General features: G+C 44.7%; 10 non-coding genes across 10 annotated transcripts; all 10 read right to left on the reverse strand.

The window, feature by feature from the left end:
* Positions 1–633: 633 nt before the first annotated feature.
* Positions 634–705, reverse strand: TRNAG-CCC (transfer RNA glycine (anticodon CCC)). Its single transcript has one exon. It is a non-coding gene; the product is annotated as a tRNA-Gly (tRNA).
* Positions 706–2232: 1527 nt separating this feature from the next.
* On the reverse strand, positions 2233–2304 carry TRNAG-CCC (transfer RNA glycine (anticodon CCC)). The gene has a single exon. It is a non-coding gene; the product is annotated as a tRNA-Gly (tRNA).
* A 1525-nt stretch (positions 2305–3829) lies between these two features.
* TRNAR-CCU (transfer RNA arginine (anticodon CCU)) lies at positions 3830–3901 on the reverse strand. Its single transcript has one exon. It is a non-coding gene; the product is annotated as a tRNA-Arg (tRNA).
* Positions 3902–5415: 1514 nt separating this feature from the next.
* Positions 5416–5487, reverse strand: TRNAG-CCC (transfer RNA glycine (anticodon CCC)). The gene has a single exon. It is a non-coding gene; the product is annotated as a tRNA-Gly (tRNA).
* A 1527-nt stretch (positions 5488–7014) lies between these two features.
* Positions 7015–7086, reverse strand: TRNAE-CUC (transfer RNA glutamic acid (anticodon CUC)). The gene has a single exon. It is a non-coding gene; the product is annotated as a tRNA-Glu (tRNA).
* Positions 7087–10194: 3108 nt separating this feature from the next.
* TRNAG-CCC (transfer RNA glycine (anticodon CCC)) lies at positions 10195–10266 on the reverse strand. Its single transcript has one exon. It is a non-coding gene; the product is annotated as a tRNA-Gly (tRNA).
* A 4694-nt stretch (positions 10267–14960) lies between these two features.
* Positions 14961–15032, reverse strand: TRNAR-CCU (transfer RNA arginine (anticodon CCU)). Its single transcript has one exon. It is a non-coding gene; the product is annotated as a tRNA-Arg (tRNA).
* A 1516-nt stretch (positions 15033–16548) lies between these two features.
* TRNAG-CCC (transfer RNA glycine (anticodon CCC)) lies at positions 16549–16620 on the reverse strand. The gene has a single exon. It is a non-coding gene; the product is annotated as a tRNA-Gly (tRNA).
* A 1527-nt stretch (positions 16621–18147) lies between these two features.
* TRNAE-CUC (transfer RNA glutamic acid (anticodon CUC)) lies at positions 18148–18219 on the reverse strand. Its single transcript has one exon. It is a non-coding gene; the product is annotated as a tRNA-Glu (tRNA).
* A 3108-nt stretch (positions 18220–21327) lies between these two features.
* TRNAG-CCC (transfer RNA glycine (anticodon CCC)) lies at positions 21328–21399 on the reverse strand. The gene has a single exon. It is a non-coding gene; the product is annotated as a tRNA-Gly (tRNA).
* Between the last annotated feature and the right edge of the window lie 6038 nt (positions 21400–27437).

The raw sequence follows: 27437 nt of genomic DNA on the forward strand, positions 1-27437 counted from the left end.
GGAGCCAGAGATCTACCCGGTGAGGGCTTGCCCGGTGTGAGGCTTTTGAGCGTTTGGGAGCGTTCGGGACTTGAGGACGTTGGACAGGAAATGTTGCCATCTTGAAATATCCAACCTTCCTGCTGTCGTGAGAGGCTCTTTCCATGGACATCTGCCTCTTGGAGTCCTCTCAACTTGCTCTCTGATATAACATTTTGTGAGCTGCAGTTACATCCGATGGCTACAAGGTGGCGCTGCATTCAGGTGAGAGAACAAGTGTGCAGAAAATCGTTGGGGACTTTTGCCAGATTCATCGGTGGATCTTGCCTACTTTTATTCACATGCTAGATATTGCCTAGAAATGCTTTTTAATATAGAGATGCTAGAGTTAGAATGTCTGGTCGGGGTTCAGCCCTTTCATTGTCTACCGCCCGCAACATATTTATTACCAGCACATGTGAGTGGTGACTCTGCTTTTTGGAAAATAGCATCTAATAGGACAATGAATGTAGCAGATGGGGCGATCGAGATGCCTGCCTAAGTATTTCATTTTTTTTTTTATTTAACGTCTGATTAATCTGTTCATGATATTTCCGTTTTGTGACATGTTGCATTAAAACAAATCCTGCTTGGAGAACATGTAAAAATTTGCACTGCATTGGCCGGGAATCGATCCCGGGTCAACTGCTTGGGAAGCAGCTATGCTCACCACTATACCACCAACGCCCTATGATGTGGGTGCTCTCGGTTCTAAAGATTACAACCCCGAGTTCAATGACTATCTTGCACCAGTTTCAATGGTGCATTTGGTTTAGATACCAACATGAAAAGCAGTAGAAAGTTTCTTGTAGAGGGTAAGGAACTGGGGATTGAAACCAAGGCCAAATCTGTGCAGAAGAGTAGAAATGGAAAGCAGTAGTACAAATAGTGGAAATGAACATATTTAGGCAGCATTGGAAGCAAAGCAGCGAAGAGAAAGAGAGTGCCTTCCATGAAATGCCCAGGAGAATGATAAGAGCAGAACGAAAAGGCAAGAATGACATTCAAAGCATGCCCAGAAAAACGTGTGACGGTCCCACCAGTCATTTATGCTTATAATTGGGTATCTTTACTTTCAAAGTATGGGGTTGATCCTTTGGCGATCACTCTCTTGTATTTCAGCAGAGACAGATAGTTGAGAAGTCTTTTCTCACATAGCTAGCACAAGCCTGCGCTTTTCCTTGCTGGTAGCGTGGAAATGACAGATTGGTCCTCAGAAGAAAAAACAAGAAATATTATAGCAGAGGATGGTTTCGATCCATCGACCTCTGGGTTATGGGCCCAGCACGCTTCCGCTGCGCCACTCTGCTCGCTTGTAAAAGTGTTCTCTTTATGCAGAGGAGGAGCTTTCAGCGAAGTGGCGAGGGATTGGTGGGTCTCGCTCCTCATTTGCCTAAGCATGCTGCAATGTATGCTGGGTGCAGAAAATCTTCATCTTCTCGTCTCACAGTCAGTCATAACTGAAAGTGCAGACCCTCTTGGGAACTAGCAGTTTCAGGCCTTTACCAAGATAGCAGCTCTCTAACCCTCTCCTCTCTCTTTGATCCTAGCGCTAGCATGCTCAGGATTTGATTTTAACTGGGAGCCAGAGATCTACCCGGTGAGGGCTTGCCTGGTGTGAGGCTTTTGAGCGTTTGGGAGCGTTCGGGACGTGAGGACGTCGGACAGGAAATGTTGCCATCTTGAAATATCCAACCTTCCTGCTGTCATGAGAGGCTCTTTCCATGGACATCTGCCTCTTGGAGTCCTCTCAACTTGCTCTCTGATATAACATTTTGTGAGCTGCAGTTACATCCGTTGGCTACAAGGTGGCGCTGCATTCAGGTGAGAGAACAAGTGTGCACAAAATCGTTGGGGACTTTTGCCAGATTCATCGGTGGATCTTGCCTACTTTTATTCACATGCTAGATATTGCCTAGAAATGCTTTTTAATATAGAGATGCTAGAGTTAGAATGTCTGGTCGGGGTTCAGCCCTTTCATTGTCTACCGCCCGCAACATATTTATTACCAGCACATGTGAGTGGTGACTCTGCTTTTTGGAAAATAGCATCTAATAGGACAATGAATGTAGCAGATGGGGCGATCGAGATGCCTGCCTAAGTATTTCATTTTTTTAAAAATTTAACATCTGATTAATCTGTTCATGATATTTCCGTTTTGTGACATGTTGCATTAAAACAAATCCTGCTTGGAGAACATATAAAAATTTGCACTGCATTGGCCGGGAATCGAACCCGGGTCAACTGCTTGGGAAGCAGCTATGCTCACCACTATACCACCAACGCCCTATGATGTGTTTGCTCTCGGTTCTAAAGATTACAACCCCGAGTTCAATGACTATCTTGCACCAGTTTCAATGGTGCATTTGGTTTAGATACCAACATGAAAAGCAGTAGAAAGTTTCTTGTAGAGGGTAAGGAACTGGGGATTGAAACCAAGGCCAAATCTGTGCAGAAGAGAAGAAATGGAAAGCAGTAGTACAAATAGTGGAAATGAACATATTTAGGCAGCATTGGAAGCAAAGCAGCGAAGAGAAAGAGAGTGCCTTCCATGAAATGCCCAGGAGAATGATAAGAGCAGAACGAAAAGGCAAGAATGACATTCAAAGCATGCCCAGAAAAACGTGTGACGGTCCCACCAGTCATTTATGCTTATAATTGGGTATCTTTACTTTCAAAGTATGGGGTTGATCCTTTGGCGATCACTCTCTTGTATTTCAGCAGAGACAGATAGTTGAGAAGTCTTTTCTCACATAGCTAGCACAAGCCTGCGCTTTTCCTTGCTGGTAGCGTGGAAATGACAGATTGGTTCTCAGAAGAAAAAACAAGAAATATTATAGCAGAGGATGGTTTCGATCCATCGACCTCTGGGTAATGGGCCCAGCACGCTTCCGCTGCGCCACTCTGCTCCCTTGTAAAAGTGTTCTCTTTATGCAGAGGAGGAGCTTTCAGCGAAGTGGCGAGGGATTGGTGGGTCTCGCTCCTCATTTGCCTAAGCATGCTGCAATGTATGCTGGGTGCAGAAAATCTTCATCTTCTCGTCTCACAGTCAGTCATAACTGAAAGTGCAGACCCTCTTGGGAACTAGCAGTTTCAGGCCTTTACCAAGATAGCAGCTCTCTAACCCTCGCCTCTCTCTTTGATCCTAGCGCTAGCATGCTCAGGATTTGATTTTAACTGGGAGCCAGAGATCTACCCGGTGAGGGCGAGGCTTTTGAGCGTTTGGGAGCGTTCGGGACGTGAGGACGTGAGGACGTTGGACAGGAAATGTTGCCATCTTGAAATATCCAACCTTCCTGCTGTCATGAGAGGCTCTTTCCATGGACATCTGCCTCTTGGAGTCCTCTCAACTTGCTCTCTGATATAACATTTTGTGAGCTGCAGTTACATCCGATGGCTACAAGGTGGCGCTGCATTCAGGTGAGAGAACAAGTGTGCACAAAATCGTTGGGGACTTTTGCCAGATTCATCGGTGGATCTTGCCTACTTTTATTCACATGCTAGATATTGCCTAGAAATGCTTTTTAATATAGAGATGCTACAGTTAGAATGTCTAGTCGGGGTTCAGCCCTTTCATTGTCTACCACCCGCAACATATTTATTACCAGCACATGTGAGTGGTGACTCTGCTTTTTGGAAAATAGCATCTAATAGGACAATGAATGTAGCAGATGGGGCGATCGAGATGCCTGCCTAAGTATTTCATTTTTTTTTTTAATTTAATGTCTGATTAATCTGTTCATGATATTTCCGTTTTGTGACATGTTGCATTAAAACAAATCCTGCTTGGAGAACATATAAAAATTTGCACTGCATTGGCCGGGAATCGAACCCGGGTCAACTGCTTAGGAAGCAGCTATGCTCACCACTATACCACCAACGCCCTATGATGTGGTTGCTCTCGGTTCTAAAGATTACAACCCCGAGTTCAATGACTATCTTGCACCAGTTTCAATGGTGCATTTGGTTTAGATACCAACATGAAAAGCAGTAGAAAGTTTCTTGTAGAGGGTAAGGAACTGGGGATTGAAACCAAGGCCAAATCTGTGCAGAAGAGAAGAAATGGAAAGCAGTAGTACAAATAGTGGAAATGAACATATTTAGGCAGCATTGGAAGCAAAGCAGCGAAGAGAAAGAGAGTGCCTTCCATGAAATGGCCAGGAGAATGATAAGAGCAGAACGAAAAGGCAAGAATGACATTCAAAGCATGCCCAGAAAAACGTGTGACGGTCCCACCAGTCATTTATGCTTATAATTGGGTATCTTTACTTTCAAAGTATGGGGTTGATCCTTTGGCGATCACTCTCTTGTATTTCAGCAGAGACAGATAGTTGAGAAGTCTTTTCTCACATAGCTAGCACAAGCCTGCGCTTTTCCTTGCTGGTAGCGTGGAAATGACAGATTGGTTCTCAGAAGAAAAAACAAGAAATATTATAGCAGAGGATGGTTTCGATCCATCGACCTCTGGGTTATGGGCCCAGCACGCTTCCGCTGCGCCACTCTGCTCCCTTGTAAAAGTGTTCTCTTTATGCAGAGGAGGAGCTTTCAGCGAAGTGGCGAGGGATTGGTGGGTCTCGCTCCTCATTTGCCTAAGCATGCTGCAATGTATGCTGGGTGCAGAAAATCTTCATCTTCTCGTCTCACAGTCAGTCATAACTGAAAGTGCAGACCCTCTTGGGAACTAGCAGTTTCAGGCCTTTACCAAGATAGCAGCTCTCTAACCCTCTCCTCTCTCTTTGATCCTAGCGCTAGCATGCTCAGGATTTGATTTTAACTGGGAGCCAGAGATCTACCCGGTGAGGGCGAGGCTTTTGAGCGTTTGGGAGCGTTCGGGACGTGAGGACGTTGGACAGGAAATGTTGCCATCTTGAAATATCCAACCTTCCTGCTGTCATGAGAGGCTCTTTCCATGGACATCTGCCTCTTGGAGTCCTCTCAACTTGCTCTCTGATATAACATTTTGTGAGCTGCAGTTACATCCGATGGCTACAAGGTGGCGCTGCATTCAGGTGAGAGAACAAGTGTGCACAAAATCGTTGGGGACTTTTGGCAGATTCATCGGTGGATCTTGCCTACTTTTATTCACATGCTAGATATTGCCTAGAAATGCTTTTTAATATAGAGATGCTAGAGTTAGAATGTCTGGTCGGGGTTCAGCCCTTTCATTGTCTACCGCCCGCAACATATTTATTACCAGCACATGTGAGTGGTGACTGCTTTTTGGAAAATAGCATCTAATAGGACAATTAATGTAGCAGATGGGGCGATCGAGATGCCTGCCTAAGTATTTCATTTTTTTTTTAATTTAACGTCTGATTAATCTGTTCATGATATTTCCGTTTTGTGACATGTTGCATTAAAACAAATCCTGCTTGGAGAACATATAAAAATTTGCACTGCATTGGCCGGGAATCGAACCCGGGTCAACTGCTTGGGAAGCAGCTATGCTCACCACTATACCACCAACGCCCTATGATGTGGTTGCTCTCGGTTCTAAAGATTACAACCCCGAGTTCAATGACTATCTTGCACCAGTTTCAATGGTGCATTTGGTTTAGATACCAACATGAAAAGCAGTAGAAAGTTTCTTGTAGAGGGTAAGGAACTGGGGATTGAAACCAAGGCCAAATCTGTGCAGAAGAGAAGAAATGGAAAGCAGTAGTACAAATAGTGGAAATGAACATATTTAGGCAGCATTGGAAGCAAAGCAGCGAAGAGAAAGAGAGTGCCTTCCATGAAATGCCCAGGAGAATGATAAGAGCAGAACGAAAAGGCAAGAATGACATTCAAAGCATGCCCAGAAAAACGTGTGACGGTCCCACCAGTCATTTATGCTTATAATTGGGTATCTTTACTTTCAAAGTATGGGGTTGATCCTTTGGCGATCACTCTCTTGTATTTCAGCAGAGACAGATAGTTGAGAAGTCTTTTCTCACATAGCTAGCACAAGCCTGCGCTTTTCCTTGCTGGTAGCGTGGAAATGACAGATTGGTTCTCAGAAGAAAAAACAAGAAATATTATAGCAGAGGATGGTTTCGATCCATCGACCTCTGGGTTATGGGCCCAGCACGCTTCCGCTGCGCCACTCTGCTCCCTTGTAAAAGTGTTCTCTTTATGCAGAGGAGGAGCTTTCAGCGAAGTGGCGAGGGATTGGTGGGTCTCGCTCCTCATTTGCCTAAGCATGCTGCAATGTATGCTGGGTGCAGAAAATCTTCATCTTCTCGTCTCACAGTCAGTCATAACTGAAAGTGCAGACCCTCTTGGGAACTAGCAGTTTCAGGCCTTTACCAAGATAGCAGCTCTCTAACCCTCTCCTCTCTCTTTGATCCTAGCGCTAGCATGCTCAGGATTTGATTTTAACTGGGAGCCAGAGATCTACCCGGTGAGGGCTTGCCTGGTGTGAGGCTTTTGAGCGTTTGGGAGCGTTCGGGACGTGAGGACGTCGGACAGGAAATGTTGCCATCTTGAAATATCCAACCTTCCTGCTGTCGTGAGAGGCTCTTTCCATGGACATCTGCCTCTTGGAGTCCTCTCAACTTGCTCTCTGATATAACATTTTGTGAGCTGCAGTTACATCCGATGGCTACAAGATGGCGCTGCATTCAGGTGAGAGAACAAGTGTGCACAAAATCGTTGGGGACTTTTGCCAGATTCATCGGTGGATCTTGCCTACTTTTATTCACATGCTAGATACTGCCTAGAAATGCTTTTTAATATAGAGATGCTAGAGTTAGAATGTCTGGTCGGGGTTCAGCCCTTTCATTGTCTACCGCCCGCAACATATTTATTACCAGCACATGTGAGTGGTGACTCTGCTTTTTGGAAAATAGCATCTAATAGGACAATTAATGTAGCAGATGGGGCGATCGAGATGCCTGCCTAAGTATTTCATTTTTTTTTTAATTTAACGTCTGATTAATCTGTTCATGATATTTCCGTTTTGTGACATGTTGCATTAAAACAAATCCTGCTTGGAGAACATATAAAAATTTGCACTGCATTGGCCGGGAATCGAACCCGGGTCAACTGCTTGAGAAGCAGCTATGCTCACCACTATACCACCAACGCCCTATGATGTGGGTGCTCTCGGTTCTAAAGATTACAACCCCGAGTTCAATGACTATCTTGCACCAGTTTCAATGGTGCATTTGGTTTAGATACCAACATGAAAAGCAGTAGAAAGTTTCTTGTAGAGGGTAAGGAACTGGGGATTGAAACCAAGGCCAAATCTGTGCAGAAGAGAAGAAATGGAAAGCAGTAGTACAAATAGTGGAAATGAACATATTTAGGCAGCATTGGAAGCAAAGCAGCGAAGAGAAAGAGAGTGCCTTCCATGAAATGCCCAGGAGAATGATAAGAGCAGAACGAAAAGGCAAGAATGACATTCAAAGCATGCCCAGAAAAACGTGTGACGGTCCCACCAGTCATTTATGCTTATAATTGGGTATCTTTACTTTCAAAGTATGGGGTTGATCCTTTGGCGATCACTCTCTTGTATTTCAGCAGAGACAGATAGTTGAGAAGTCTTTTCTCACATAGCTAGCACAAGCCTGCGCTTTTCCTTGCTGGTAGCGTGGAAATGACAGATTGGTCCTCAGAAGAAAAAACTAGAAATATTATAGCAGAGGATGGTTTCGATCAATTGACCTCTGGGTTATGGGCCCAGCACGATTCCGCTGCGCCACTCTGCTCCCTTGTAAAAGTGTTCTCTTTATGCAGAGGAGGAGCTTTCAGCGAAGTGGCGAGGGATTGGTGGGTCTCGCTCCTCATTTGCCTAAGCATGCTGCAATGTATGCTGGGTGCAGAAAATCTTCATCTTCTCGTCTCACAGTCAGTCATAACTGAAAGTGCAGACCCTCTTGGGAACTAGCAGTTTCAGGCCTTTACCAAGATAGCAGCTCTCTAACCCTCTCCTCTCTCTTTGATCCTAGCGCTAGCATGCTCAGGATTTGATTTTAACTGGGAGCCAGAGATCTACCCGGTGAGGGCTTGCCTGGTGTGAGGCTTTTGAGCGTTTGGGAGCGTTCGGGACGTGAGGACGTTGGACAGGAAATGTTGCCATCTTGAAATATCCAACCTTCCTGCTGTCGTGAGAGGCTCTTTCCATGGACATCTGCCTCTTGGAGTCCTCTCAACTTGCTCTCTGATATAACATTTTGTGAGCTGCAGTTACATCCGATGGCTACAAGATGGCGCTGCATTCAGGTGAGAGAACAAGTGTGCACAAAATCGTTGGGGACTTTTGCCAGATTCATCGGTGGATCTTGCCTACTTTTATTCACATGCTAGATATTGCCTAGAAATGCTTTTTAATATAGAGATGCTAGAGTTAGAATGTCTGGTCGGGGTTCAGCCCTTTCATTGTCTACCGCCCGCAACATATTTATTACCAGCACATGTGAGTGGTGACTCTGCTTTTTGGAAAATAGCATCTAATAGGACAATTAATGTAGCAGATGGGGCGATCGAGATGCCTGCCTAAGTATTTCATTTTTTTTTTAATTTAACGTCTGATTAATCTGTTCATGATATTTCCGTTTTGTGACATGTTGCATTAAAACAAATCCTGCTTGGAGAACATATAAAAATTTGCACTGCATTGGCCGGGAATCGAACCCGGGTCAACTGCTTGAGGAGCAGCTATGCTCACCACTATACCACCAACGCCCTATGATGTGGGTGCTCTCGGTTCTAAAGATTACAACCCCGAGTTCAATGACTATCTTGCACCAGTTTCAATGGTGCATTTGGTTTAGATACCAACATGAAAAGCAGTAGAAAGTTTTTTGTAGAGGGTAAGGAACTGGGGATTGAAACCAAGGCCAAATCTGTGCAGAAGAGAAGAAATGGAAAGCAGTAGTACAAATAGTGGAAATGAACATATTTAGGCAGCATTGGAAGCAAAGCAGCGAAGAGAAAGAGAGTGCCTTCCATGAAATGCCCAGGAGAATGATAAGAGCAGAACGAAAAGGCAAGAATGACATTCAAAGCATGCCCAGAAAAACGTGTGACGGTCCCACCAGTCATTTATGCTTATAATTGGGTATCTTTACTTTCAAAGTATGGGGTTGATCCTTTGGCGATCACTCTCTTGTATTTCAGCAGAGACAGATAGTTGAGAAGTCTTTTCTCACATAGCTAGCACAAGCCTGCGCTTTTCCTTGCTGGTAGCGTGGAAATGACAGATTGGTCCTCAGAAGAAAAAACAAGAAATATTATAGCAGAGGATGGTTTCGATCCATCGACCTCTGGGCCCAGCACGCTTCCGCTGCGCCACTCTGCTCCCTTGTAAAAGTGTTCTCTTTATGCAGAGGAGGAGCTTTCAGCGAAGTGGCGAGGGATTGGTGGGTCTCGCTCCTCATTTGCCTAAGTATGCTGCAATGTATGCTGGGTGCAGAAAATCTTCATCTTCTCGTCTCACAGTCAGTCATAACTGAAAGTGCAGACCCTCTTGGGAACTAGCAGTTTCAGGCCTTTACCAAGATAGCAGCTCTCTAACCCTCGCCTCTCTCTTTGATCCTAGCGCTAGCATGCTCAGGATTTGATTTTAACTGGGAGCCAGAGATCTACCCGGTGAGGGCGAGGCTTTTGAGCGTTTGGGAGCGTTCGGGACGTGAGGACGTTGGACAGGAAATGTTGCCATCTTGAAATGTCCAACCTTCCTGCTGTCATGAGAGGCTCTTTCCATGGACATCTGCCTCTTGGAGTCCTCTCAACTTGCTCTCTGATATAACATTTTGTGAGCTGCAGTTACATTCGATGGCTACAAGGTGGTGCTGCATTCAGGTGAGAGAAAAAGTGTGCACAAAATCGTTGGGGACTTTTGCCAGATTCATCGGTGGATCTTGCCTACTTTTATTCACATGCTAGATATTGCCTAGAAATGCTTTTTAATATAGAGATGCTACAGTTACAATGTCTAGTCGGGGTTCAGCCCTTTCATTGTCTACCGCCCGCAACATATTTATTACCAGCACATGTGAGTGGTGACTCTGCTTTTTGGAAAATAGCATCTAATAGGACAATTAATGTAGCAGATGGGGCGATCGAGATGCCTGCCTAAGTATTTCATTTTTTTTTTAATTTAACGTCTGATTAATCTGTTCATGATATTTCCGTTTTGTGACATGTTGCATTAAAACAAATCCTGCTTGGAGAATATATAAAAATTTGCACTGCATTGGCCGGGAATCGAACCCGGGTCAACTGCTTGGGAAGCAGCTATGCTCACCACTATACCACCAACGCCCTATGATGTGGTTGCTCTCGGTTCTAAAGATTACAACCCCGAGTTCAATGACTATCTTGCACCAGTTTCAATGGTGCATTTGGTTTAGATACCAACATGAAAAGCGGTAGAAAGTTTCTTGTAGAGGGTAAGGAACTAGGGATTGAAACCAAGGCCAAATCTGTGCAGAAGAGAAGAAATGGAAAGCAGTAGTACAAATAGTGGAAATGAACATATTTAGGCAGCATTGGAAGCAAAGCAGCGAAGAGAAAGAGAGTGCCTTCCATGAAATGCCCAGGAGAATGATAAGAGTAGAACGAAAAGGCAAGAATGACATTCAAAGCATGCCCAGAAAAACGTGTGACGGTCCCACCAGTCATTTATGCTTATAATTGGGTATCTTTACTTTCAAAGTATAGGGTTGATCCTTTGGCGATCACTCTCTTGTATTTCAGCAGAGACAGATAGTTGAGAAGTCTTTTCTCACATAGCTAGCACAAGCCTGCGCTTTTCCTTGCTGGTAGCGTGGAAATGACAGATTGGTTCTCAGAAGAAAAAACAAGAAATATTATAGCAGAGGATGGTTTCAATCCATCGACCTCTGGGTTATGGGCCCAGCACGCTTCCGCTGCGCCACTCTGCTCCCTTGTAAAAGTGTTCTCTTTATGCAGAGGAGGAGCTTTCAGCGAAGTGGCGAGGGATTGGTGGGTCTCGCTCCTCATTTGCCTAAGCATGCTGCAATGTATGCTGGGTGCAGAAAATCTTCATCTTCTCGTCTCACAGTCAGTCATAACTGAAAGTGCAGACCCTCTTGGGAACTAGCAGTTTCAGGCCTTTACCAAGATAGCAGCTCTCTAACCCTCTCCTCTCTCTTTGATCCTAGCGCTAGCATGCTCAGGATTTGATTTTAACTGGGAGCCAGAGATCTACCCGGTGAGGGCGAGGCTTTTGAGCGTTTGGGAGCGTTCGGGACGTGAGGACGTTGGACAGGAAATGTTGCCATCTTGAAATGTCCAACCTTCCTGCTGTCATGAGAGGCTCTTTCCATGGACATCTGCCTCTTGGAGTCCTCTCAACTTGCTCTCTGATATAACATTTTGTGAGCTGCAGTTACATCCGATGGCTACAAGGTGGCGCTGCATTCAGGTGAGAGAACAAGTGTGCACAAAATCGTTGGGGACTTTTGCCAGATTCATCGGTGGATCTTGCCTACTTTTATTCACATGCTAGATATTGCCTAGAAATGCTTTTTAATATAGAGATGCTACAGTTACAATGTCTAGTCGGGGTTCAGCCCTTTCATTGTCTACCGCCCGCAACATATTTATTACCAGCACATGTGAGTGGTGACTCTGTTTTTTGGAAAATAGCATCTAATAGGACAATGAATGTAGCAGATGGGGCGATCGAGATGCCTGCCTAAGTATTTCATTTTTTTTTTTATTTAACGTCTGATTAATCTGTTCATGATATTTCCGTTTTGTGACATGTTGCATTAAAACAAATCCTGCTTGGAGAACATATAAAAATTTGCACTGCATTGGCCAGGAATCGAACCCGGGTCAACTGCTTGGGAAGCAGCTATGCTCACCCCTATACCACCAACGCCCTATGATGTGGTTGCTCTCGGTTCTAAAGATTACAACCCCGAGTTCAATGACTATCTTGCACCAGTTTCAATGGTGCATTTGGTTTAGATACCAACATGAAAAGCGGTAGAAAGTTTCTTGTAGAGGGTAAGGAACTGGGGATTGAAACCAAGGCCAAATCTGTGCAGAAGAGAAGAAATGGAAAGCAGTAGTACAAATAGTGGAAATGAACATATTTAGGCAGCATTGGAAGCAAAGCAGCGAAGAGAAAGAGAGTGCCTTCCATGAAATGCCCAGGAGAATGATAAGAGTAGAACGAAAAGGCAAGAATGACATTCAAAGCATGCCCAGAAAAACGTGTGACGGTCCCACCAGTCATTTATGCTTATAATTGGGTATCTTTACTTTCAAAGTATAGGGTTGATCCTTTGGCGATCACTCTCTTGTATTTCAGCAGAGACAGATAGTTGAGAAGTCTTTTCTCACATAGCTAGCACAAGCCTGCGCTTTTGCTTGCTGGTAGCGTGGAAATGACAGATTGGTTCTCAGAAGAAAAAACAAGAAATATTATAGCAGAGGATGGTTTCGATCCATCGACCTCTGGGTTATGGGCCCAGCACGCTTCCGCTGCGCCACTCTGCTCCCTTGTAAAAGTGTTCTCTTTATGCAGAGGAGGAGCTTTCAGCGAAGTGGCGAGGGATTGGTGGGTCTCGCTCCTCATTTGCCTAAGCATGCTGCAATGTATGCTGGGTGCAGAAAATCTTCATCTTCTCGTCTCACAGTCAGTCATAACTGAAAGTGCAGACCCTCTTGGGAACTAGCAGTTTCAGGCCTTTACCAAGATAGCAGCTCTCTAACCCTCTCCTCTCTCTTTGATCCTAGCGCTAGCATGCTCAGGATTTGATTTTAACTGGGAGCCAGAGATCTACCCGGTGAGGGCGAGGCTTTTGAGCGTTTGGGAGCGTTCGGGACGTGAGGACATTGGACAGGAAATGTTGCCATCTTGAAATATCCAACCTTCCTGCTGTCGTGAGAGGCTCTTTCCATGGACATCTGCCTCTTGGAGTCCTCTCAACTTGCTCTCTGATATAACATTTTGTGAGCTGCAGTTACATCCGATGGCTACAAGGTGGCGCTGCATTCAGGTGAGAGAACAAGTGTGCACAAAATCGTTGGGGACTTTTGCCAGATTCATCGGTGGATCTTGCCTACTTTTATTCACATGCTAGATATTGCCTAGAAATGCTTTTTAATATAGAGATGCTAGAGTTAGAATGTCTGGTCGGGGTTCAGCCCTTTCATTGTCTACCGCCCGCAACATATTTATTACCAGCACATGTGAGTGGTGACTCTGCTTTTTGGAAAATAGCATCTAATAGGACAATGAATGTAGCAGATGGGGCGATCGAGATGCCTGCCTAAGTATTTCATTTTTTTTTAAATTTAACGTCTGATTAATCTGTTCATGATATTTCCGTTTTGTGACATGTTGCATTAAAACAAATCCTGCTTGGAGAACATATAATAATTTGCAATGAATTGGCCGGGAATCGAACCCGGGTCAACTGCTTGGGAAGCAGCTATGCTCACCACTATACCACCAACGCCCTATGATGTGTTTGCTCTCGGTTCTAAAGATTACAACCCCGAGTTCAATGACTATCTTGCACCAGTTTCAATGGTGCATTTGGTTTAGATACCAACATGAAAAGCAGTAGAAAGTTTCTTGTAGAGGGTAAGGAACTGGGGATTGAAACCAAGGCCAAATCTGTGCAGAAGAGAAGAAATGGAAAGCAGTAGTACAAATAGTGGAAATGAACATATTTAGGCAGCATTGGAAGCAAAGCAGCGAAGAGAAAGAGAGTGCCTTCCATGAAATGCCCAGGAGAATGATAAGAGCAGAACGAAAAGGCAAGAATGACATTCAAAGCATGCCCAGAAAAACGTGTGACGGTCCCACCAGTCATTTATGCTTATAATTGGGTATCTTTACTTTCAAAGTATGGGGTTGATCCTTTGGCGATCACTCTCTTGTATTTCAGCAGAGACAGATAGTTGAGAAGTCTTTTCTCACATAGCTAGCACAAGCCTGCGCTTTTCCTTGCTGGTAGCGTGGAAATGACAGATTGGTTCTCAGAAGAAAAAACAAGAAATATTATAGCAGAGGATGGTTTCGATCCATCGACCTCTGGGTTATGGGCCCAGCACGCTTCCGCTGCGCCACTCTGCTCCCTTGTAAAAGTGTTCTCTTTATGCAGAGGAGGAGCTTTCAGCGAAGTGGCGAGGGATTGGTGGGTCTCGCTCCTCATTTGCCTAAGCATGCTGCAATGTATGCTGGGTGCAGAAAATCTTCATCTTCTCGTCTCACAGTCAGTCATAACTGAAAGTGCAGACCCTCTTGGGAACTAGCAGTTTCAGGCCTTTACCAAGATAGCAGCTCTCTAACCCTCGCCTCTCTCTTTGATCCTAGCGCTAGCATGCTCAGGATTTGATTTTAACTGGGAGCCAGAGATCTACCCGGTGAGGGCGAGGCTTTTGAGCGTTTGGGAGCGTTCGGGACGTGAGGACGTGAGGACAGGAAATGTTGCCATCTTGAAATATCCAACCTTCCTGCTGTCATGAGAGGCTCTTTCCATGGACATCTGCCTCTTGGAATCCTCTCAACTTGCTCTCTGATATAACATTTTGTGAGCTGCAGTTACATCCGATGGCTACAAGGTGGCGCTGCATTCAGGTGAGAGAACAAGTGTGCACAAAATCGTTGGGGACTTTTGCCAGATTCATCGGTGGATCTTGCCTACTTTTATTCACATGCTAGATATTGCCTAGAAATGCTTTTTAATATAGAGATGCTACAGTTAGAATGTCTAGTCGGGGTTCAGCCCTTTCATTGTCTACCGCCCGCAACATATTTATTACCAGCACATGTGAGTGGTGACTCTGCTTTTTGGAAAATAGCATCTAATAGGACAATGAATGTAGCAGATGGGGCGATCGAGATGCCTGCCTAAGTATTTCATTTTTTTTTTTAATTTAATGTCTGATTAATCTGTTCATGATATTTCCGTTTTGTGACATGTTGCATTAAAACAAATCCTGCTTGGAGAACATATAAAAATTTGCACTGCATTGGCCGGGAATCGAACCCGGGTCAACTGCTTAGGAAGCAGCTATGCTCACCACTATACCACCAACGCCCTATGATGTGGTTGCTCTCGGTTCTAAAGATTACAACCCCGAGTTCAATGACTATCTTGCACCAGTTTCAATGGTGCATTTGGTTTAGATACCAACATGAAAAGCAGTAGAAAGTTTCTTGTAGAGGGTAAGGAACTGGGGATTGAAACCAAGGCCAAATCTGTGCAGAAGAGAAGAAATGGAAAGCAGTAGTACAAATAGTGGAAATGAACATATTTAGGCAGCATTGGAAGCAAAGCAGCGAAGAGAAAGAGAGTGCCTTCCATGAAATGGCCAGGAGAATGATAAGAGCAGAACGAAAAGGCAAGAATGACATTCAAAGCATGCCCAGAAAAACGTGTGACGGTCCCACCAGTCATTTATGCTTATAATTGGGTATCTTTACTTTCAAAGTATGGGGTTGATCCTTTGGCGATCACTCTCTTGTATTTCAGCAGAGACAGATAGTTGAGAAGTCTTTTCTCACATAGCTAGCACAAGCCTGCGCTTTTCCTTGCTGGTAGCGTGGAAATGACAGATTGGTTCTCAGAAGAAAAAACAAGAAATATTATAGCAGAGGATGGTTTCGATCCATCGACCTCTGGGTTATGGGCCCAGCACGCTTCCGCTGCGCCACTCTGCTCCCTTGTAAAAGTGTTCTCTTTATGCAGAGGAGGAGCTTTCAGCGAAGTGGCGAGGGATTGGTGGGTCTCGCTCCTCATTTGCCTAAGCATGCTGCAATGTATGCTGGGTGCAGAAAATCTTCATCTTCTCGTCTCACAGTCAGTCATAACTGAAAGTGCAGACCCTCTTGGGAACTAGCAGTTTCAGGCCTTTACCAAGATAGCAGCTCTCTAACCCTCTCCTCTCTCTTTGATCCTAGCGCTAGCATGCTCAGGATTTGATTTTAACTGGGAGCCAGAGATCTACCCGGTGAGGGCGAGGCTTTTGAGCGTTTGGGAGCGTTCGGGACGTGAGGACGTTGGACAGGAAATGTTGCCATCTTGAAATATCCAACCTTCCTGCTGTCATGAGAGGCTCTTTCCATGGACATCTGCCTCTTGGAGTCCTCTCAACTTGCTCTCTGATATAACATTTTGTGAGCTGCAGTTACATCCGATGGCTACAAGGTGGCGCTGCATTCAGGTGAGAGAACAAGTGTGCACAAAATCGTTGGGGACTTTTGGCAGATTCATCGGTGGATCTTGCCTACTTTTATTCACATGCTAGATATTGCCTAGAAATGCTTTTTAATATAGAGATGCTAGAGTTAGAATGTCTGGTCGGGGTTCAGCCCTTTCATTGTCTACCGCCCGCAACATATTTATTACCAGCACATGTGAGTGGTGACTCTGCTTTTTGGAAAATAGCATCTAATAGGACAATTAATGTAGCAGATGGGGCGATCGAGATGCCTGCCTAAGTATTTCATTTTTTTTTTAATTTAACGTCTGATTAATCTGTTCATGATATTTCCGTTTTGTGACATGTTGCATTAAAACAAATCCTGCTTGGAGAACATATAAAAATTTGCACTGCATTGGCCGGGAATCGAACCCGGGTCAACTGCTTGGGAAGCAGCTATGCTCACCACTATACCACCAACGCCCTATGATGTGGTTGCTCTCGGTTCTAAAGATTACAACCCCGAGTTCAATGACTATCTTGCACCAGTTTCAATGGTGCATTTGGTTTAGATACCAACATGAAAAGCAGTAGAAAGTTTCTTGTAGAGGGTAAGGAACTGGGGATTGAAACCAAGGCCAAATCTGTGCAGAAGAGAAGAAATGGAAAGCAGTAGTACAAATAGTGGAAATGAACATATTTAGGCAGCATTGGAAGCAAAGCAGCGAAGAGAAAGAGAGTGCCTTCCATGAAATGCCCAGGAGAATGATAAGAGCAGAACGAAAAGGCAAGAATGACATTCAAAGCATGCCCAGAAAAACGTGTGACGGTCCCACCAGTCATTTATGCTTATAATTGGGTATCTTTACTTTCAAAGTATGGGGTTGATCCTTTGGCGATCACTCTCTTGTATTTCAGCAGAGACAGATAGTTGAGAAGTCTTTTCTCACATAGCTAGCACAAGCCTGCGCTTTTCCTTGCTGGTAGCGTGGAAATGACAGATTGGTTCTCAGAAGAAAAAACAAGAAATATTATAGCAGAGGATGGTTTCGATCCATCGACCTCTGGGTTATGGGCCCAGCACGCTTCCGCTGCGCCACTCTGCTCCCTTGTAAAAGTGTTCTCTTTATGCAGAGGAGGAGCTTTCAGCGAAGTGGCGAGGGATTGGTGGGTCTCGCTCCTCATTTGCCTAAGCATGCTGCAATGTATGCTGGGTGCAGAAAATCTTCATCTTCTCGTCTCACAGTCAGTCATAACTGAAAGTGCAGACCCTCTTGGGAACTAGCAGTTTCAGGCCTTTACCAAGATAGCAGCTCTCTAACCCTCTCCTCTCTCTTTGATCCTAGCGCTAGCATGCTCAGGATTTGATTTTAACTGGGAGCCAGAGATCTACCCGGTGAGGGCTTGCCTGGTGTGAGGCTTTTGAGCGTTTGGGAGCGTTCGGGACGTGAGGACGTCGGACAGGAAATGTTGCCATCTTGAAATATCCAACCTTCCTGCTGTCGTGAGAGGCTCTTTCCATGGACATCTGCCTCTTGGAGTCCTCTCAACTTGCTCTCTGATATAACATTTTGTGAGCTGCAGTTACATCCGATGGCTACAAGATGGCGCTGCATTCAGGTGAGAGAACAAGTGTGCACAAAATCGTTGGGGACTTTTGCCAGATTCATCGGTGGATCTTGCCTACTTTTATTCACATGCTAGATACTGCCTAGAAATGCTTTTTAATATAGAGATGCTAGAGTTAGAATGTCTGGTCGGGGTTCAGCCCTTTCATTGTCTACCGCCCGCAACATATTTATTACCAGCACATGTGAGTGGTGACTCTGCTTTTTGGAAAATAGCATCTAATAGGACAATTAATGTAGCAGATGGGGCGATCGAGATGCCTGCCTAAGTATTTCATTTTTTTTTTAATTTAACGTCTGATTAATCTGTTCATGATATTTCCGTTTTGTGACATGTTGCATTAAAACAAATCCTGCTTGGAGAACATATAAAAATTTGCACTGCATTGGCCGGGAATCGAACCCGGGTCAACTGCTTGAGAAGCAGCTATGCTCACCACTATACCACCAACGCCCTATGATGTGGGTGCTCTCGGTTCTAAAGATTACAACCCCGAGTTCAATGACTATCTTGCACCAGTTTCAATGGTGCATTTGGTTTAGATACCAACATGAAAAGCAGTAGAAAGTTTCTTGTAGAGGGTAAGGAACTGGGGATTGAAACCAAGGCCAAATCTGTGCAGAAGAGAAGAAATGGAAAGCAGTAGTACAAATAGTGGAAATGAACATATTTAGGCAGCATTGGAAGCAAAGCAGCGAAGAGAAAGAGAGTGCCTTCCATGAAATGCCAAGGAGAATGATAAGAGCAGAACGAAAAGGCAAGAATGACATTCAAAGCATGCCCAGAAAAACGTGTGACGGTCCCACCAGTCATTTATGCTTATAATTGGGTATCTTTACTTTCAAAGTATGGGGTTGATCCTTTGGCGATCACTCTCTTGTATTTCAGCAGAGACAGATAGTTGAGAAGTCTTTTCTCACATAGCTAGCACAAGCCTGCGCTTTTCCTTGCTGGTAGCGTGGAAATGACAGATTGGTCCTCAGAAGAAAAAACTAGAAATATTATAGCAGAGGATGGTTTCGATCAATTGACCTCTGGGTTATGGGCCCAGCACGATTCCGCTGCGCCACTCTGCTCCCTTGTAAAAGTGTTCTCTTTATGCAGAGGAGGAGCTTTCAGCGAAGTGGCGAGGGATTGGTGGGTCTCGCTCCTCATTTGCCTAAGCATGCTGCAATGTATGCTGGGTGCAGAAAATCTTCATCTTCTCGTCTCACAGTCAGTCATAACTGAAAGTGCAGACCCTCTTGGGAACTAGCAGTTTCAGGCCTTTACCAAGATAGCAGCTCTCTAACCCTCTCCTCTCTCTTTGATCCTAGCGCTAGCATGCTCAGGATTTGATTTTAACTGGGAGCCAGAAATCTACCCGGTGAGGGCTTGCCTGGTGTGAGGCTTTTGAGCGTTTGGGAGCGTTCGGGACGTGAGGACGTTGGACAGGAAATGTTGCCATCTTGAAATATCCAACCTTCCTGCTGTCGTGAGAGGCTCTTTCCATGGACATCTGCCTCTTGGAGTCCTCTCAACTTGCTCTCTGATATAACATTTTGTGAGCTGCAGTTACATCCGATGGCTACAAGATGGCGCTGCATTCAGGTGAGAGAACAAGTGTGCACAAAATCGTTGGGGACTTTTGCCAGATTCATCGGTGGATCTTGCCTACTTTTATTCACATGCTAGATATTGCCTAGAAATGCTTTTTAATATAGAGATGCTAGAGTTAGAATGTCTGGTCGGGGTTCAGCCCTTTCATTGTCTACCGCCCGCAACATATTTATTACCAGCACATGTGAGTGGTGACTCTGCTTTTTGGAAAATAGCATCTAATAGGACAATTAATGTAGCAGATGGGGCGATCGAGATGCCTGCCTAAGTATTTCATTTTTTTTTTAATTTAACGTCTGATTAATCTGTTCATGATATTTCCGTTTTGTGACATGTTGCATTAAAACAAATCCTGCTTGGAGAACATATAAAAATTTGCACTGCATTGGCCGGGAATCGAACCCGGGTCAACTGCTTGAGGAGCAGCTATGCTCACCACTATACCACCAACGCCCTATGATGTGGGTGCTCTCGGTTCTAAAGATTACAACCCCGAGTTCAATGACTATCTTGCACCAGTTTCAATGGTGCATTTGGTTTAGATACCAACATGAAAAGCAGTAGAAAGTTTTTTGTAGAGGGTAAGGAACTGGGGATTGAAACCAAGGCCAAATCTGTGCAGAAGAGAAGAAATGGAAAGCAGTAGTACAAATAGTGGAAATGAACATATTTAGGCAGCATTGGAAGCAAAGCAGCGAAGAGAAAGAGAGTGCCTTCCATGAAATGCCCAGGAGAATGATAAGAGCAGAACGAAAAGGCAAGAATGACATTCAAAGCATGCCCAGAAAAACGTGTGACGGTCCCACCAGTCATTTATGCTTATAATTGGGTATCTTTACTTTCAAAGTATGGGGTTGATCCTTTGGCGATCACTCTCTTGTATTTCAGCAGAGACAGATAGTTGAGAAGTCTTTTCTCACATAGCTAGCACAAGCCTGCGCTTTTCCTTGCTGGTAGCGTGGAAATGACAGATTGGTCCTCAGAAGAAAAAACAAGAAATATTATAGCAGAGGATGGTTTCGATCCATCGACCTCTGGGCCCAGCACGCTTCCGCTGCGCCACTCTGCTCCCTTGTAAAAGTGTTCTCTTTATGCAGAGGAGGAGCTTTCAGCGAAGTGGCGAGGGATTGGTGGGTCTCGCTCCTCATTTGCCTAAGTATGCTGCAATGTATGCTGGGTGCAGAAAATCTTCATCTTCTCGTCTCACAGTCAGTCATAACTGAAAGTGCAGACCCTCTTGGGAACTAGCAGTTTCAGGCCTTTACCAAGATAGCAGCTCTCTAACCCTCGCCTCTCTCTTTGATCCTAGCGCTAGCATGCTCAGGATTTGATTTTAACTGGGAGCCAGAGATCTACCCGGTGAGGGCGAGGCTTTTGAGCGTTTGGGAGCGTTCGGGACGTGAGGACGTTGGACAGGAAATGTTGCCATCTTGAAATGTCCAACCTTCCTGCTGTCATGAGAGGCTCTTTCCATGGACATCTGCCTCTTGGAGTCCTCTCAACTTGCTCTCTGATATAACATTTTGTGAGCTGCAGTTACATTCGATGGCTACAAGGTGGTGCTGCATTCAGGTGAGAGAAAAAGTGTGCACAAAATCGTTGGGGACTTTTGCCAGATTCATCGGTGGATCTTGCCTACTTTTATTCACATGCTAGATATTGCCTAGAAATGCTTTTTAATATAGAGATGCTACAGTTACAATGTCTAGTCGGGGTTCAGCCCTTTCATTGTCTACCGCCCGCAACATATTTATTACCAGCACATGTGAGTGGTGACTCTGCTTTTTGGAAAATAGCATCTAATAGGACAATTAATGTAGCAGATGGGGCGATCGAGATGCCTGCCTAAGTATTTCATTTTTTTTTTAATTTAACGTCTGATTAATCTGTTCATGATATTTCCGTTTTGTGACATGTTGCATTAAAACAAATCCTGCTTGGAGAATATATAAAAATTTGCACTGCATTGGCCGGGAATCGAACCCGGGTCAACTGCTTGGGAAGCAGCTATGCTCACCACTATACCACCAACGCCCTATGATGTGGTTGCTCTCGGTTCTAAAGATTACAACCCCGAGTTCAATGACTATCTTGCACCAGTTTCAATGGTGCATTTGGTTTAGATACCAACATGAAAAGCGGTAGAAAGTTTCTTGTAGAGGGTAAGGAACTAGGGATTGAAACCAAGGCCAAATCTGTGCAGAAGAGAAGAAATGGAAAGCAGTAGTACAAATAGTGGAAATGAACATATTTAGGCAGCATTGGAAGCAAAGCAGCGAAGAGAAAGAGAGTGCCTTCCATGAAATGCCCAGGAGAATGATAAGAGTAGAACGAAAAGGCAAGAATGACATTCAAAGCATGCCCAGAAAAACGTGTGACGGTCCCACCAGTCATTTATGCTTATAATTGGGTATCTTTACTTTCAAAGTATAGGGTTGATCCTTTGGCGATCACTCTCTTGTATTTCAGCAGAGACAGATAGTTGAGAAGTCTTTTCTCACATAGCTAGCACAAGCCTGCGCTTTTCCTTGCTGGTAGCGTGGAAATGACAGATTGGTTCTCAGAAGAAAAAACAAGAAATATTATAGCAGAGGATGGTTTCAATCCATCGACCTCTGGGTTATGGGCCCAGCACGCTTCCGCTGCGCCACTCTGCTCCCTTGTAAAAGTGTTCTCTTTATGCAGAGGAGGAGCTTTCAGCGAAGTGGCGAGGGATTGGTGGGTCTCGCTCCTCATTTGCCTAAGCATGCTGCAATGTATGCTGGGTGCAGAAAATCTTCATCTTCTCGTCTCACAGTCAGTCATAACTGAAAGTGCAGACCCTCTTGGGAACTAGCAGTTTCAGGCCTTTACCAAGATAGCAGCTCTCTAACCCTCTCCTCTCTCTTTGATCCTAGCGCTAGCATGCTCAGGATTTGATTTTAACTGGGAGCCAGAGATCTACCCGGTGAGGGCGAGGCTTTTGAGCGTTTGGGAGCGTTCGGGACGTGAGGACGTTGGACAGGAAATGTTGCCATCTTGAAATGTCCAACCTTCCTGCTGTCATGAGAGGCTCTTTCCATGGACATCTGCCTCTTGGAGTCCTCTCAACTTGCTCTCTGATATAACATTTTGTGAGCTGCAGTTACATCCGATGGCTACAAGGTGGCGCTGCATTCAGGTGAGAGAACAAGTGTGCACAAAATCGTTGGGGACTTTTGCCAGATTCATCGGTGGATCTTGCCTACTTTTATTCACATGCTAGATATTGCCTAGAAATGCTTTTTAATATAGAGATGCTACAGTTACAATGTCTAGTCGGGGTTCAGCCCTTTCATTGTCTACCGCCCGCAACATATTTATTACCAGCACATGTGAGTGGTGACTCTGTTTTTTGGAAAATAGCATCTAATAGGACAATGAATGTAGCAGATTGGGCGATCGAGATGCCTGCCTAAGTATTTCATTTTTTTTTTTATTTAACGTCTGATTAATCTGTTCATGATATTTCCGTTTTGTGACATGTTGCATTAAAACAAATCCTGCTTGGAGAACATATAAAAATTTGCACTGCATTGGCCAGGAATCGAACCCGGGTCAACTGCTTGGGAAGCAGCTATGCTCACCCCTATACCACCAACGCCCTATGATGTGGTTGCTCTCGGTTCTAAAGATTACAACCCCGAGTTCAATGACTATCTTGCACCAGTTTCAATGGTGCATTTGGTTTAGATACCAACATGAAAAGCGGTAGAAAGTTTCTTGTAGAGGGTAAGGAACTGGGGATTGAAACCAAGGCCAAATCTGTGCAGAAGAGAAGAAATGGAAAGCAGTAGTACAAATAGTGGAAATGAACATATTTAGGCAGCATTGGAAGCAAAGCAGCGAAGAGAAAGAGAGTGCCTTCCATGAAATGCCCAGGAGAATGATAAGAGTAGAACGAAAAGGCAAGAATGACATTCAAAGCATGCCCAGAAAAACGTGTGACGGTCCCACCAGTCATTTATGCTTATAATTGGGTATCTTTACTTTCAAAGTATAGGGTTGATCCTTTGGCGATCACTCTCTTGTATTTCAGCAGAGACAGATAGTTGAGAAGTCTTTTCTCACATAGCTAGCACAAGCCTGCGCTTTTGCTTGCTGGTAGCGTGGAAATGACAGATTGGTTCTCAGAAGAAAAAACAAGAAATATTATAGCAGAGGATGGTTTCGATCCATCGACCTCTGGGTTATGGGCCCAGCACGCTTCCGCTGCGCCACTCTGCTCCCTTGTAAAAGTGTTCTCTTTATGCAGAGGAGGAGCTTTCAGCGAAGTGGCGAGGGATTGGTGGGTCTCGCTCCTCATTTGCCTAAGCATGCTGCAATGTATGCTGGGTGCAGAAAATCTTCATCTTCTCGTCTCACAGTCAGTCATAACTGAAAGTGCAGACCCTCTTGGGAACTAGCAGTTTCAGGCCTTTACCAAGATAGCAGCTCTCTAACCCTCTCCTCTCTCTTTGATCCTAGCGCTAGCATGCTCAGGATTTGATTTTAACTGGGAGCCAGAGATCTACCCGGTGAGGGCGAGGCTTTTGAGCGTTTGGGAGCGTTCGGGACGTGAGGACATTGGACAGGAAATGTTGCCATCTTGAAATATCCAACCTTCCTGCTGTCGTGAGAGGCTCTTTCCATGGACATCTGCCTCTTGGAGTCCTCTCAACTTGCTCTCTGATATAACATTTTGTGAGCTGCAGTTACATCCGATGGCTACAAGGTGGCGCTGCATTCAGGTGAGAGAACAAGTGTGCACAAAATCGTTGGGGACTTTTGCCAGATTCATCGGTGGATCTTGCCTACTTTTATTCACATGCTAGATATTGCCTAGAAATGCTTTTTAATATAGAGATGCTAGAGTTAGAATGTCTGGTCGGGGTTCAGCCCTTTCATTGTCTACCGCCCGCAACATATTTATTACCAGCACATGTGAGTGGTGACTCTGCTTTTTGGAAAATAGCATCTAATAGGACAATGAATGTAGCAGATGGGGCGATCGAGATGCCTGCCTAAGTATTTCATTTTTTTTTAAATTTAACGTCTGATTAATCTGTTCATGATATTTCCGTTTTGTGACATGTTGCATTAAAACAAATCCTGCTTGGAGAACATATAATAATTTGCAATGAATTGGCCGGGAATCGAACCCGGGTCAACTGCTTGGGAAGCAGCTATGCTCACCACTATACCACCAACGCCCTATGATGTGTTTGCTCTCGGTTCTAAAGATTACAACCCCGAGTTCAATGACTATCTTGCACCAGTTTCAATGGTGCATTTGGTTTAGATACCAACATGAAAAGCAGTAGAAAGTTTCTTGTAGAGGGTAAGGAACTGGGGATTGAAACCAAGGCCAAATCTGTGCAGAAGAGAAGAAATGGAAAGCAGTAGTACAAATAGTGGAAATGAACATATTTAGGCAGCATTGGAAGCAAAGCAGCGAAGAGAAAGAGAGTGCCTTCCATGAAATGCCCAGGAGAATGATAAGAGCAGAACGAAAAGGCAAGAATGACATTCAAAGCATGCCCAGAAAAACGTGTGACGGTCCCACCAGTCATTTATGCTTATAATTGGGTATCTTTACTTTCAAAGTATGGGGTTGATCCTTTGGCGATCACTCTCTTGTATTTCAGCAGAGACAGATAGTTGAGAAGTCTTTTCTCACATAGCTAGCACAAGCCTGCGCTTTTCCTTGCTGGTAGCGTGGAAATGACAGATTGGTTCTCAGAAGAAAAAACAAGAAATATTATAGCAGAGGATGGTTTCGATCCATCGACCTCTGGGTTATGGGCCCAGCACGCTTCCGCTGCGCCACTCTGCTCCCTTGTAAAAGTGTTCTCTTTATGCAGAGGAGGAGCTTTCAGCGAAGTGGCGAGGGATTGGTGGGTCTCGCTCCTCATTTGCCTAAGCATGCTGCAATGTATGCTGGGTGCAGAAAATCTTCATCTTCTCGTCTCACAGTCAGTCATAACTGAAAGTGCAGACCCTCTTGGGAACTAGCAGTTTCAGGCCTTTGCCAAGATAGCAGCTCTCTAACCCTCTCCTCTCTCTTTGATCCTAGCGCTAGCATGCTCAGGATTTGATTTTAACTGGGAGCCAGAGATCTACCCGGTGAGGGCTTGCCCGGTGTGAGGCTTTTGAGCGTTTGGGAGCGTTCGGGACGTGAGGACATTGGACAGGAAATGTTGCCATCTTGAAATATCCAACCTTCCTGCTGTCGTGAGAGGCTCTTTCCATGGACATCTGCCTCTTGGAGTCCTCTCAACTTGCTCTCTGATATAACATTTTGTGAGCTGCAGTTACATCCGATGGCTACAAGGTGGCGCTGCATTCAGGTGAGAGAACAAGTGTGCACAAAATCGTTGGGGACTTTTGCCAGATTCATCGGTGGATCTTGCCTACTTTTATTCACATGCTAGATATTGCCTAGAAATGCTTTTTAATATAGAGATGCTAGAGTTAGAATGTCTGGTCGGGGTTCAGCCCTTTCATTGTCTACCGCCCGCAACATATTTATTACCAGCACATGTGAGTGGTGACTCTGCTTTTTGGAAAATAGCATCTAATAGGACAATGAATGTAGCAGATGGGGCGATCGAGATGCCTGCCTAAGTATTTCATTTTTTTTTTAATTTAACGTCTGATTAATCTGTTCATGATATTTCCGTTTTGTGACATGTTGCATTAAAACAAATCCTGCTTGGAGAACATATAATAATTTGCACTGAATTGGCCGGGAATCGAACCCGGGTCAACTGCTTGGGAAGCAGCTATGCTCACCACTATACCACCAATGCCCTATGATGTGGTTGCTCTCGGTTCTAAAGATTACAACCCCGAGTTCAATGACTATCTTGCACCAGTTTCAATGGTGCATTTGGTTTAGATACCAACATGAAAAGCAGTAGAAAGTTTCTTGTAGAGGGTAAGGAACTGGGGATTGAAACCAAGGCCAAATCTGTGCAGAAGAGAAGAAATGGAAAGCAGTAGTACAAATAGTGGAAATGAACATATTTAGGCAGCATTGGAAGCAAAGCAGCGAAGAGAAAGAGAGTGCCTTCCATGAAATGCCCAGGAGAATGATAAGAGCAGAACGAAAAGGCAAGAATGACATTCAAAGCATGCCCAGAAAAACGTGTGACGGTCCCACCAGTCATTTATGCTTATAATTGGGTATCTTTACTTTCAAAGTATGGGGTTGATCCTTTGGCGATCACTCTCTTGTATTTCAGCAGAGACAGATAGTTGAGAAGTCTTTTCTCACATAGCTAGCACAAGCCTGCGCTTTTCCTTGCTGGTAGCGTGGAAATGACAGATTGGTTCTCAGAAGAAAAAACAAGAAATATTATAGCAGAGGATGGTTTCGATCCATCGACCTCTGGGTTATGGGCCCAGCACGCTTCCGCTGCGCCACTCTGCTCCCTTGTAAAAGTGTTCTCTTTATGCAGAGGAGGAGCTTTCAGCGAAGTGGCGAGGGATTGGTGGGTCTCGCTCCTCATTTGCCTAAGCATGCTGCAATGTATGCTGGGTGCAGAAAATCTTCATCTTCTCGTCTCACAGTCAGTCATAACTGAAAGTGCAGACCCTCTTGGGAACTAGCAGTTTCAGGCCTTTACCAAGATAGCAGCTCTCTAACCCTCTCCTCTCTCTTTGATCCTAGCGCTAGCATGCTCAGGATTTGATTTTAACTGGGAGCCAGAGATCTACCCGGTGAGGGCTTGCCTGGTGTGAGGCTTTTGAGCGTTTGGGAGCGTTCGGGACGTGAGGACGTTGGACAGGAAATGTTGCCATCTTGAAATATCCAACCTTCCTGCTGTCGTGAGAGGCTCTTTCCATGGACATCTGCCTCTTGGAGTCCTCTCAACTTGCTCTCTGATATAACATTTTGTGAGCTGCAGTTACATCCGATGGCTACAAGGTGGCGCTGCATTCAGGTGAGAGAACAAGTGTGCACAAAATCGTTGGGGACTTTTGCCAGATTCATCGGTGGATCTTGCCTACTTTTATTCACATGCTAGATATTGCCTAGAAATGCTTTTTAATATAGAGATGCTAGAGTT

This window comes from Triturus cristatus, chromosome 11 (assembly GCF_964204655.1).
Source record: "Triturus cristatus chromosome 11, aTriCri1.1, whole genome shotgun sequence".
Classification (NCBI taxonomy): Eukaryota; Metazoa; Chordata; class Amphibia; order Caudata; family Salamandridae; genus Triturus; species Triturus cristatus.